The sequence below is a fragment of the Myotis lucifugus genome, unplaced genomic scaffold, assembly GCF_000147115.1.
Source record: "Myotis lucifugus unplaced genomic scaffold, Myoluc2.0 scaffold_6, whole genome shotgun sequence".
Taxonomy (NCBI): domain Eukaryota; kingdom Metazoa; phylum Chordata; class Mammalia; order Chiroptera; family Vespertilionidae; genus Myotis; species Myotis lucifugus.
Window position 1 is genome coordinate 11,562,103 of NW_005871054.1, and position 13,298 is coordinate 11,575,400.

At 45.3% G+C, this 13,298-nt stretch overlaps 1 protein-coding gene across 5 annotated transcripts in view; it reads right to left on the bottom strand.

Moving 5' to 3' along the window:
- STON1 (stonin 1) overlaps positions 1-13,296 on the bottom strand; it is a 43,604-nt gene extending 30,308 nt beyond the window's left edge. For all 5 annotated transcript variants that reach the window (XM_014447434.2, XM_006083366.3, XM_023746937.1 and 2 more), the window contains exon 1: positions 13,270-13,296. The gene's annotated coding sequence lies outside the window, so the exon portion shown is untranslated. The remainder of the gene's footprint in view (positions 1-13,269) is intronic.
- Positions 13,297-13,298: the final 2 nt, after the last annotated feature.

The window sequence follows — 13,298 nt, forward strand, 5'->3', positions numbered from 1 at the left end:
TGATGATCTTTGTGGCTCCAGTGTTATGAGCAAACGCATGTGATCTCCAGCACAGGGGCTGGAAAGTCAGGAAGTCAGGAAGCCTTGGCACTGCCAGTAAATTAGACGCATCACTTAACCTCTGGGCATTTTTCTTCATAGGCACAATGGAGCTGACAAGCCACCCACATTCCTATTCACCAGGATACCAGGAAGGCAAAGAATTTCAAAAGAACAAACAAGTAGAAATGTGGTATTCAGTGAGCATGGAGAATTGAGAAAGAATAGATGAAAAGAAAAATAAAAGGGGAAAAGAAACAAATAAAAGAGAGGGAGAGCATTTGGGGTGAAATGGGAGACTCTTGAGAAGGCACGGATGGACTGCCATAAAGTTCCCAGTACAGAAAATGCACCCCAAGTTGAAAGTCACCGTCTAGATTAGATTTATCGCAAAGGCATCAGAAGTTCAACTCCAGCCCGGCCGGTGTGGCTCAGTAGTTGAGCATTGACCTATGAACCTGGAGGTCATGGTTCGATTCCCGGTCAGGGCACATGCCCAGATTGCAGGCTCAATTCCTAGTGTGGGGTGTGCTGGAGGAAGCTAATCAATGATTCTCTCTCATCGTTGATGTTTCTATCTCTCTCTTTCTCCCTTCCTCTCTGAAATCAATAAAAATGTATATAAAAAAAGGAAGCTCAACTCCAGAAAGAAATAAAGTCTGTCCATCATCTGAGGTGGCATGAGCACAGACCAGAGGAACCAAGACACACTGCTGTTTGCTTTTACAGCCCAGCTCAGAGCAAGAGAGATGAGGAATTAATAGGTCCACTCTCTGTAAAAACTGTGTAATGTTTCTAGAGAGGCCCTGGCCAGGCCACATCCTGGCCCATGAGGTCCAATTCAGGATGCTCCACTTTAAGGGAAACAGTCAAAGACTAAAGAGTTCCCAAAGTGTAACCACGTAGAAACTCCATTTCTTTAACATGACTCTTACTTACTCCTTCCTGTCCGTCCACTCCCTTCCTTAATCATTAAGCCCTTAGGATATCAGTTTCTGATCAGTATCAAACTGTCTTAAGAACAATCTGTTGGCCACGGAAACAGAGTTTGGTCAAGCTAAAGATAACATCTGGATTTCAGTTGTTTCAGCCCTAGGCCCATGAAAGGGAAAGGACCCTACAGACCACACCCTCATGAAACAGAACAATATGGCTGACACCAGCACAAGATACAATGACCAACTACTCCCTACACTGGCCCCAAGCAATCAGTAGAGCCCAGGACCGCAACTCCTTTAACCACCATGATTAATGATTTTCCCCCTATATAGCCCATCCCCTGGAAGCCATCAGGGAGCCAGGTCTTTTAGCACTAGTTTACCTGAGACTACAGGCTTGGCAGCATTTCCTCAATTAATAAACCTCTACTTCCTTTGCTGCAAACTCCTGTTTGTGTTTGATTGGACTTTGATGCATGCAGATGAATGGACCCCTTTAGTCCAGTTACAAAAGGCAGGGTGTGCTGAGGAAGGGTTCTGAAATCTGAAAGCATTTCCCTAAATAAGATTTGGGGAGGATAATATAAAATACCGACTTCTGCTCATGGGCCACGAAGTTTCAATCGCACTGTACGTGCACACCCGCACGTGGTATTTTGTGGAAGAGCCACACTCAAGGGGCCAAAGAGCTGCATGTGGCTCGCGAGCCGCAGTTTGCCGACCACGGATCTAGTCCAACCTTCCCAACTGAGGAATCCTTATTCATCTCTGCTGAGGAATTGTCCAGCTGCTGCAGAAACACTTCCATAGTGGAGACCTCATTACTTTATAAGCAAGTTCATCGCATTATCATTTAGACAGGATTATACTCTTCTCCCTCCGATTAACCCCAAATTAACTTCCTCCTGGCTTCCATCTACACTGGGGGGGGAGGGGGGGCACAGACTAAGTCTAAACACCTTTCCACCTAGCCATCCTTTAGACAACTGAAACTGCCTTGATGACTTGCATTGGGTCCTCTCTCAGGCTCTCCTGGGAGGGGGACTATTTCCAGCTTAGCCCTGAAAGCTCACTGTCCGGCTCCCTCCCATGCTCCTTTCCCAAGTATCTGGCGAGCTTTGAGCTCAGACTGACATGGGTCACTGACTGCTGCTCCCGCCTGGCTCGGGCATCTCACCCTGTCTTTGCTTTCCAACTAGGTCTTGGCCTCCTGCCACCAGTTGGGAAAACTCTGTCCATCTGTTGCTCTCGGCTTTGCTGCTCTGCCCAGAGCTAGAGGGCTTGTCATGAACGTGCTCCATGATGAGGCTGAAAAATGAGTCCCGCATTCATGCCACTTAATGGAAAACAGCTGGTGGTTTGACTTTAGGCCTTCTAATAAAAATGGAATCTAGACTATTCAATAGGCATTAAATGCCATTTCTAACACCTCATATGACAGATGAGGAAATAGAGGTCCAAAGAGGTAAGAGGATCTCCTCAGGGAAACAGAGCTGAGAAGATGAACATGAACTCTAACCTTTGATTTTCCAGTCCACATTCTTTCTACGGTACTTACGAGGAAGCGAGGCTACATGGTGGCTCTCAAGATATTTTGGAATAAATTTTCCATAGTCTGTACGTATGTGCACTTACTCTTTCTTCAACTCAACAGACATTCGCTAAGCACCAACTATTTGCTTTGTAAATACTCTCAGTAAGATTTAAAGTAAGCTTCCCATAGGAATCTACATCTTGATGTGTGTGAGCACCCAGTGTGTGTGTGTGTGTGTGTCAATTTCATGCAGGTGAACATTCACCCAACAATCATGCAGGTGAACATTCACCCGACAATGATAACAGAACACCCTTAACACTAAACTACACACCGGTGCAAGTGAAAAAGAGGCACAATTCTCGAATGTTATGTTGACATGATAAAGCCAAATGCAGGGTACTGTGGCACTTCATTGAGCCAGATACTCAATTAAGATGGGTGACAGCCATGGTGGCAGTGTCCACAATTGTAGGGGAAATAAAGCTGCCGGTCCTAGTTTGAAAAGACCTCAGGAAGAGCGGGCTTCTGGGCTGAATCTTGAAGGCTGATGTGAATCGATCAGGCCGAACAGAGTGGAGAGAGGTGTGTGTGCAAAGACAGGAAGGCAGAGAGAGCCTGATCCTGCAGGTGGAGGGGCCTGGCTGGAGCCGGGAGTTAACGTGGGTGATACAGTGAAAGAGGCACACAGGTGAGTGAGGTACAGGAGCCTTCCTGTATCATGCTAAGGAGTTTGATTTTATCGTAAAGGATTCAGTGAAAGAATACAGAGAGAGTAAACAGGATCAGATAAGAATTTTAGAAGGAAAGCTCTGACGGGAGGATGAACTGGAGGGTGGTGAGGCCAGAGGCAGGGAAGAAACCAGGGTTGAACCTGATGCTTCCTGCTCCCACACACTGTTTTAAAGTCTCAAATATAAGGGGAGAAGAGACTGTTTTTCAAGCACATCTCTATGGTATGGGACAATCTCCCCAAAGCTTTGCAGAATGACATCACCTTCATCACTCTCCACAGTGACTTGATGGCACAAGCGTGATGTCCGCCAGGGCACCCCGGTCAATGGTGAAGTGTAGGAGCCTCAAGCAGAGTAGCCTCTCAGTAAGTGGTGGCTGAGTGTATGAGCCACATATATCAAAAGAGGGTGGAGGGTAGACAAGCCCTAAACAAAATAAGGTCAGGGTCTCTGGAGCACGGATAAGTCTAAGCAAGGCAACAAGTCAGAAACAAGACAAACCAAAATTCAGGAGGGAAGGGGTTAAAGACACCAGTTCTCCACAGGAATGGAGGGTTAAAGGCACAGACAGACTAGGAAACCAATAAAGGAGCTAGCACCTGTCTCAGTTAGGGTAGTCCATACAGTGCCCTGGTGAGAATCCAGGAAAGACCCTCCCTCTGGCCAGAAAACAAGCAGGCCCCAAGCGGTGGAGTTTACAGCAGGGTTCCCACCCACAAATGGCCAAAGCCTGTGTGCGCACGTGGAAGGGCATGTGCGAGCAGTTACGGAGGAACATTGGCGAGAGAGGGGAATGTGTGGGTGAGGAGGAGGCAGATCCTAACAAGCAAGGGCTATTTAAAGCTGGGTAAATCCCATCCCGCGTGGTACAGAGCCATTCCTATGGGAGTGTCCGATCAAAAGATGAATGATCAAGAGGATGAGGTCGGAAGCCTAAAATAACAATTCCCTTAAAGGGAAAATACACTCATCTAGGCAAGTCGGACCCTTCTTAGAACTGAAAGATTCTGACATTACCACCCAGTTCCCAGGAAAGCCTGATCTTCCCCCCTCCCCAAGATAACTTTTCTGAAAATCAAGAGCACCTGACCGCAGCATGCTGCTTAGAAAGACCAGAACTAGGCACCTTCCATTGAATCCATGACCAACAGAGGAATCGGCAATTTTCGCAAAATTTATGAGGTTCTGCTTCAAGCCACAAATGAGCGACAGGCCTGCAGCTGCATCTCAAATGGTTCTCTTCTCAGTTGTAAAGACACGAGATTAAAGCATTTCCCTATGTTTGTGTTAACACTAAACTGAGGCCAACAAAAGCAAGGTTTGCAGCATCAATTACCATCTTCCAGGCCCTCCAAACTGGCCCAGGATATGAGTTACCATGAACTAGGGAAAAACATTCAAAGGGATGAACAGAGGCCAATGTGTCAGCCCCATCTCTGAATTTCTGGGCCACGGCTGTTTTAAATTAGATTCTCAGTGCTGATTCCATGAAACTCTTGGCTTAGCTCTCCAATGGAAAAGTTATTTTTGTGCTCCGAGCCACAGATATTTATATGGAGGCACATCCATAATTCCAATTATGTTTTGTTTTCATGATGCTCTTTTCCTCTACTTAAGAACAGTGATAGCTATCATTATCATTTCTGGTAAGACACTTGCAAAAAACTCTGAGCCAAGTACAGATTCCATGGGGCCCAGATAAATGACTATAAAATAGGCAGATTTTAGATCTTGAGAAATCCTCAAGGAATACCTTCAGTTCTTCTACCCACTGGGCTGCCCTTCTTTGTCAATTCCCTACCCCCACCTACCTCTCATAATTGCTCCTCAGAAGACCTAGTCCCAGAAGTTACTTATTCCTTATATTCACTCTCTGGGGTCTTTGCATTTAAAATGTTATCTTCAATAATAATGAGTTTTTATTTTCTTAGAAGAAGGAGCACCAACAAATAAAGCAAAGAGCCAAAACCGGTTTGGCTCAGTGGATAGAGCGTCGGCCTGCGGACTGAAAGGTCCCAGGTTCGATTCCGGTCAAGGGCATGTACCTGGGTTGTGGGCACATCCCCAGTGGGAGATGTGCAGGAGGCAGCTGATCGGTGTTTCTCTCTCATCGATGTTTCTAACTCTCTATCTCTCTCCCTTCCTCTCTGTAAAAAATCAATAAAATATATTTAAAAAAAAAATAAAGCAAAGAGATATCTCTCGTTAAGAGCAGCATGTTTCTTAAATAACATAGTTATTCTACAGAACAGTTTGATCAACAGTCTAGGAGGGCTACTAAGATACGGTATAGATACAAAACCAAAATGGTGGTCCAAAAGCTTCCAGGAAATTCATCCAAGAGAAATCTAAATTGATTATCAAGAAAGCCAGAGACATGGAAATATGGAACAGAGTGTGGAATATCCGAGTGAAGGCGTGGGAGGGTGGGTGGGTAGGAGGTGATCAACCAAAGAACTTATATGCATATATGCATAACCCATGGATGCAAACAACAGGGTGGTAAAGGCGGGTGGGGGAGTGGTTGAGGGGGAGGGGACATATGTAATACTTTCAACAATAAAGATTTTAAATAAATAACCACCATAGAGAAAAAAGAAAACATAAGGTATCAAGAGGTACACACCCATGGCCTCTTCTGACTAGACCTTCTGAAGCACAATCCTGGTTTGAAAGAAAGAGCAGGGAGGGGAGATCATGGGAAGAAACTAACATTTGTGAGCATTCACATATGCCAAGCATTTGGTCCATATTATTTCCTGTGATCTCACTTAAGCTTCAAAACAATTTGGGGGAGTAGGTTTCATTATTACTGTTTTATAGAGAAGGAAACAGCCTCAGAGATGTGAAGTAACTTGCCCAAGACCATGCGGCAGTCTGAATTTTTGTGTCCCGCCCCCCCCACCCCCCGCCCCACAAAGTTAATGTTGAAATCCTAAGCCCCACAGTAAAGGTATTAGGTCATGAGAGTAGAGCCCTCATGAGGGGGATTAGTGCCTTTATAAGCGGAGGCCACAGAGCACTAGCTCACCCCTTCCACCATGTGAGCACACAGAGAAGACAGCTGTCTGCAAGCAAGACGCGGGTCCTCACCAGAACCAATGCCAGTACCCTCATCTTGGACTTCCAGTCTCCAGAACCATGAAAAATCAATTTTTGTTGTTTATAAGCTACCCAGTCTGTGATACTTTCTTAGAGCAGCCTGAACACACTACGGTAGCCACACACCTAGTTAGTGGCAAAGCTTGGATTCAAACCCAGATCTACCGGATCCCGAAGTCCATTTCTTTTCCATTATCATATAGGGCTGATATGAGGGCCAGTGGAGGCCAGGGACGATTGCTGGTTTGGCTTCCTTAAAAGAATAGAGTTTGTTGCAAGTGTCTGGGTAAGACATATGTTTGTGTAGATTTCTTTATATGTAGGGTGTCCCCCCAAAATGTCTACACACACTTTGAATAATTATAAAGGCAGTGTTTATTAAAATACATTGCATTTTCAATATTAAGCTATCAGCTGTTAAAGTGTATATACATATTTTTGGGGACACCCTGTATTATAAACAGGATTTGCTAATATCAATCAACATTCCCAGAGATGCTCTTAGCCAGTAATAGGAAATCAACTGTTGAATGTAAACCTCTCTGCACTGTTAGAAACACATGTAAACACACATGCGAGCAGAGAGAGAACATCGTCTCCATGACCAAAGGGAACAGGGACCTTTCTCTCCTCAGAGACTTTTCTTTTCAACATGAATGTGAGTGAGGATACTGGTTGGTAATGAGAAGGTTTAGTCTACCACAGAGAATCTAAAGGACAGCATTTGGGGAATAGAGCAGTGTATGTGGGAAATTCAGAACTCTTCTCAACTGAGAGCAGAAACCCAAATTCATCAATAATCCTATACAATAAAAGAGAAACATGCAAATTAACCATCTCTCTGCTACCCTCAAGCCACGCCCACAAGCCAATCAGGAGTGAGTATGCAAATTAACCCAACTAAGATGGCGGAGGTCACTGAGCTGGATCGAGCAGGAGGAAGCCAAGCTTCCCGCCTGCCCTTGCCAGTCCTGGACTCCGCTCAAGGCTACACAGTTTCAATTATAGAAGATAAATAAATCCCAGATACCTGCTTCCAGCCCGCCATGGCTGGGAGCTTGGGTCGCCGGGGGGTGTGGCCAGCCTGAAAACGGCCATCAGCCCCTCACCCAGGCTGGCCAGGCACCCTAGTGGGGACCCCCACCCTGAAGGGGGTGTGGCCAGCCTAAAAACGGCCCTCAGCCCCTCACCCAGCTGGCCAGGCACCCCAGCGGGACCCCCACCCTTATCCAGGACACCCTTCAGGGCAAACCAGCCAGCCCCCACCTGTGCACCAGGCTTCTATCCTATATAATACAAGGGTAATATGCAAATTGACCTTAACAGCAGAACAACTGGGAATGACTGGTCACTATGACACACACAGACCACCAGGGAGCAGACGCTTAATGCAGGAGCTGCCCCCTGGTGGTCAGTGTGCTCCCACAGGGGGAGCTGTGCTCAGCCACAAGCCAGGCTGACTGCTGCCAGCACAGCAGTGGTGGCGGGAGCCTCTCCCGCCTCCTCAGCAGTGCTAAGGATGTCCGACTACAGCCGAGGCCTGCTCCCCACTGGCAAGTGGACATCCCCTGAGGGCTCCTGGGCTGCCAGAGGGATGTCTGACTGCCAGTGTAGGCTTGATCCCCTGGGGAGCGGGCCTAAGCCAGCAGGTAGACATCCCCCGAGGGGTCCCAGACTGCGAGAGGGCACAGGCCGGGCTGAGGGACGCCCCCAAGTGCACAAATTTTTGTGCACCGGGCCTCTAGTCATTAATGAAATGAAATTGTCAAAACCTGACACACATGCCCTTTATATGCAGTTCAGATTATCTATATGTAAAAAAGGCTAATATGCAAAGTGTCCCCTCGGGAGTTCGACTGGGAGACCGGGAGTTTGCTCGCTATGAGGTGCGCTGACCACCAGAGGATCTATTCAATGCAATAATACAAGAAAAAGATATGTCAGTAGGAATAGAAAAAGAAAAGACAAATTAGGGCCTTTGCCGGGTAGTTCAGTTGGTTAGAGTGTTGACCCAATACGCCAAGGTTACAGGTTCGATCTCCAGGCAGAGCACATACAAGAAACAACCAATGAATGCATAAATAAGGGGAACATCAAATTTATGTTTATCTCTTTTTCTCTTGCTCTAAATTCAGTACATTAAAAAAATTTTAAATGACAAATTTTTGTTTTATGATTATCTATCTAGAAAATTCAAGAATATCTACATATAGATTTTTTAGATCTAATAAGAGAAGTCAGCTGGGATGCTGGATACAAGGTCAAAATTAAAAAATCAGGAATGTCTCTGTGGGCCAGTAAATAACCAATTTGAAAATATAATAAGAAAGAAAGATACCATGTAAAATATTAATAAAACCTATAGCAGATAGATACAGCAAAAGTTATATAAGACCTTTATAGGGGAAATCACCAAAAATTCAACTGAATAAAAGAAGACCCAATATTATAAAGGTGTCAGTTCTGCTGGAATATAAATTGAATACAATTTTAATTAAATTCTCAATAGGATTGTGTGTGTGCGTGTGTATGTCTGTGCGTGTGCATGAGAACTAGACAAACTAACATTTAGATGAACTAATAAAACCCAAGAAAGTCAAGAAATTCTGGAAATATTTACAGTAAAAGTACTCATGTTAGCTAACAATTATTATGTGCTTCCTTAAATAGCAGACACTATTCTAACATTTTGTATACATTATCTCCTCGCAATTATCCTTAAAATGGATACTGGTTGGTAATGAGAAGGTTTATAGAGTTGGAGACTGAGAGAAATTAGGTAACTTGTCTAACTCAGGAGTAGTAATCGATGCAGGATGATAAGGATGTAATACCTTCCAAGTACTAGGGAGAAAATAATTGTGAGTCCAGAATTCTACCCTTAAACTCTCATTTGTAAGAGCAAAATAGAGACATTTTCAGGAATACAAATACTTTAAAGTTTACCAAAGACCCTTTATGAAAGACCTTCTAAATTTATGTTGACACGAAGAAAAATAAACTAGAAGGAAGGAGTGGGATGTCAGAAGTAGCAGCCTCCAAAGTGTACTAAATAAAACAAAACTATGCAAAGTAGGTAAGAAAATTGGGACTCAATGAAAACTAAAGTAAAAGGGTATAACAATGTTATTATGGAAAAACAGAGCTATAAAGTCCTGTACCTATGCTAGAAGTGGGCCACTGAGCTGCTCACTGAGTTGGCCAAATAAGAAATGGAAACTGTCAACTAAAGGATTCACAGCATCCACAAGACAAAACAAACAAGTTGCTCACAAAGACTTCACTTGGCACTGTGATCAGAAAAGCATTTCTCATATGGTTAAATGTCTATAATATCTAGGACATTGGTCTGAGTATGATAATTTGGGAAAAGTCCTTGACTCTTACAATTTTTTTTCAACAAGGAGGTGATTTAGATGCATCAGCCTTTAGAATAGAAAAGATAAAGCCTCCTTCTAAAAGTGTATCATTTGAACGGCGAGGTGTTATAGAAAAGCCCATCCTTCTGGAATAGTTAGGTGTATTTCTGGAAGAGGATGAACAAGGTGACCTCTGGGGGCCTGGTTACCTGTGAGGGCAAGGAGTGGTCAGGATGTGGGCATTTTCCCCAAAGCCATCCCCCCAAATCACTCACACTGAATATTTCCCCCTCCACTAAACCAGTTAATCTTGCCAACGCATGGGATCACCCATCTAGCCAGTCTTCTACAAAATAGTTTATCATTGTATTTTCACAGTAATAAGCATCAGGAAGCAATTAGCTTTCCTCCTCTTTCTTGTTCCATAAATCCTTGACTCCCCTACCCTGACATTCCATAGAACACGTAGGTGAATGGGAGCCTGGGAGCTTTCCCTGGGTCTTCCTGTCCATCACACTCCCCTGACAATGCCTAGGACAGTGTAAGCCCATATTGATAGAGCTCTGGGGACATAATTTGCCTGATCTATTTAAATTAAACATCCTACCTTCTACAAGACTGCTCTAGAATCCCATGGGGTTCCTGGAGCTCAGGCTGTCTGGGAAGCCTCCAAGGAATGCTGATACTTATCAGTACAACTGGCTCCCAAGGGAAGGTGAGCTACCTCTCCTAAGTCTGGGCCAATTCCCAAGGACTTCCAAAGAAAAGTGACAGTGGAAGGAAGAAGAAAAAAAGGAAAAAAGAGAAGTGATAGTTGGAGATGGGAGAGAGGGGAGACAGAGGCACTTTACTAGTATTCAAAATATCAGTTATTAAAGCACAAAATACTCTCCCTCTTCCTTTTGCTACCTATTGTTCTTATAATTAAAATAATGATGACAATAATACAAGTGCAGGAAGATTGTAGAGAGTGGGATTGCGATGCATAGACTTTGGCCACTGATCTGCATTCAACTGGCTATGCGACTTTGGCAAGTCACCCCTCTGATTCTAGTTTCTGAATCTTATATCATGAGAATATTAATAACGGGTCATACCTCAAAGAGTTTTTTAATGAAATGCCATATGTATGTGCTTTATACTCAATACATCCTAGCTATTACTATTGTAAAAGCTTAAGAAATGCAGGCAAGCACACAAAAAAATTAAAAGCACCTATCATCCCACCATCCATTTTGCTGCATATAACCCCAATGTTCTTGGATGTATTTTTAAAGAGTGAGTTTACAATGCTTCCTATTTCATAGTCTGCTTTTCACATTTAACACCATGCCCTGAGCATGTCCTATGTAATTCTGAATTCTTGTACAATATTTTGAAAGGCTACATCCTTTTCCTTTGGGCTATTTTACCCCCTAATGACCCTTGCCCTCCTTCCTCTCTGCAGGCTCTATACTTCATGCATTTCCATCTCATCTGACCCATCCAGATGATCATTCACTGCTCTCCATTTGGCTCACTGGGGATGCAGCCTTTATCTCACCACCCAGAACACCTGCTCCTTGGGTAAGGGGTACATGGCTAGCACTCACTATATCCCCAGCATCCAGAGCAGCCTATCTGGGGCTGCAGCAAACCCTTGTGATTGATGGCAAACCACCCACTTTAGTAAGATTCCATGAAGTGTTGGTACAAAAGCTGAACAAGGCAGAAGGGGCGGGGCGTTCTCTCCAAAAAGCATAAGGTTAATTTCTGGGGCATTAAATACACTATTAAAAATTCTCAGGAAGAGGAAGAAACTGAAGATTCTTATCAGAGTGCATTGTTTCTCTAAGCAGCAGGGCCAAACAAGTTCAAAATTTATGGGCTTTCTTTTTGAGTGGGAGTCGCAACACTTCCTATCAATGATGCATTGAGACCACAGTAACACGTTAGTAATTCATACAAATGGGGAATGGTCAAATTCAAGCGGCAGGGAAAATGGAATTACATCCTTTTGAAAATAGAGGGATTTATTTCCAAAGAGATTCATTTTTTAAAAGAACTCTATCTCCAAATAGTTTAATGCCTTGACCTGTTTTGACGGGTTGTTCAGAACCTGACCTAGTACATGTGTTACAACCACACTTATCGTTTGTATAGAAATGGGAATGGCTAAAGTTCTTCAAAAGTGCATTCTCCCTAAAAACAAGAAGTTCAACACCCCTAGGATCATGCTCACTCCTTAGGACAGCTCTTCCCTCCTAGGTTTCGAGGAAGCAGACCCCAGCTGGGGCTGCCCCTGCTGCTCCAGTTCTGAGTGGGCAGAGGCTTGCAATAGCAGCCCCCATCCATCCCCCTCCCCCCCCCAAAAAAATCTCCAGATTCCAGACTAGATCTGTCCAGACCCATCTGAAAATTAACAAGCTCCTTCTAAGCACCCAGAGCACCAGGCCTTGTCATGGAAACACTGATTCAACCGTAATGAGAACCGACAGAAAAACCACACAAATGAACTAAACATTCTTCCACCCAATCGGCGGAGTCAAGCTGAAGCAACAGCCTCAGGAGTGAGAGAGGGAGGCTATTTTTTCTTTGTGGTCCTGCTGCCTTGTTTTCACAACTCCTGTTTATGAGACGTGGGAGTCGGGGAGCGGGGAGAGAGACAGAGCTAGCAGGAGGGGAGAGAAATGCAGAGGGGCTATGCCAGGGTGGGGAATGCCAACAAACACTGCGGTTTCTGTCAGGCAAATGAAAACTAGCCTCAGGGTCTGCTTGGGGTTGTCTGAGAACAAGCTATAGTGAACTCCCATCTTCCACTAAAACGGTGACGTGTGGGATGAAGTCTTCACTTTCCAAAGAATGCTTCTGCACAGCAAGCATTCTTTTATTTTTCTTCATTATTTTTTCTTGTTTGTTTGTTTGTTTGTTTTCTATTAGAAAGGCTCATTACATGAAGCATCATCATTATTGAAAGAAAAGCAGAGTTGAAGTTTTTAAAAAGATGCCCAACCAATAGAAATAGTAAAATCCGAAGAAGGAATATACAGTATTTCATTGCCCCTTGGACGCAAAAGGTACAGTTTGTGGGTCCAAGGAACCCAACCGCAGATCCCAGTGACGGTCGTTCCTGCAGGAAATGTCTGGGCGAGGGCATCGCCTTCTGGGCTGCAGGGGGCACTGGGCTGGTTGTGGCCCTAGCCTGGGGGGCGGGGGGGGGAGAGGACGGAGGGCGGAGGCTGGTGGCCCAGGTCGGGAGGGCCGGACCGCGCTTGAAGGTTTGCACGAGCCCCCCGCCCCGCCTCAGAACCGAGTCTAGAGTTCCTGCTCGTGGAGTTTTCTTTCTCTTTAGAGTGGGACCAGGTCACAGTAGCCCCGCAGCAGAGGGGGGCCCCGTCGGGGCCACCCGCGGGCCCGGGCAGCTCTGGGGCGGCGAGGGCGGCGGGGGGACGGGGCACTGCGCTCCCGCCGCCCGGGAGATAGATGCCGCGTCCCGGGGCGCCCGCGCTCCCCACCCGCAAACTTTCCCTCAGCCTGGAGGGCTTCCCACGCCTCCCGCCTTCCCCTGGGGCTGGTCGACTCACGGACAGCACCGCGGGGCTCCGACTCCGCC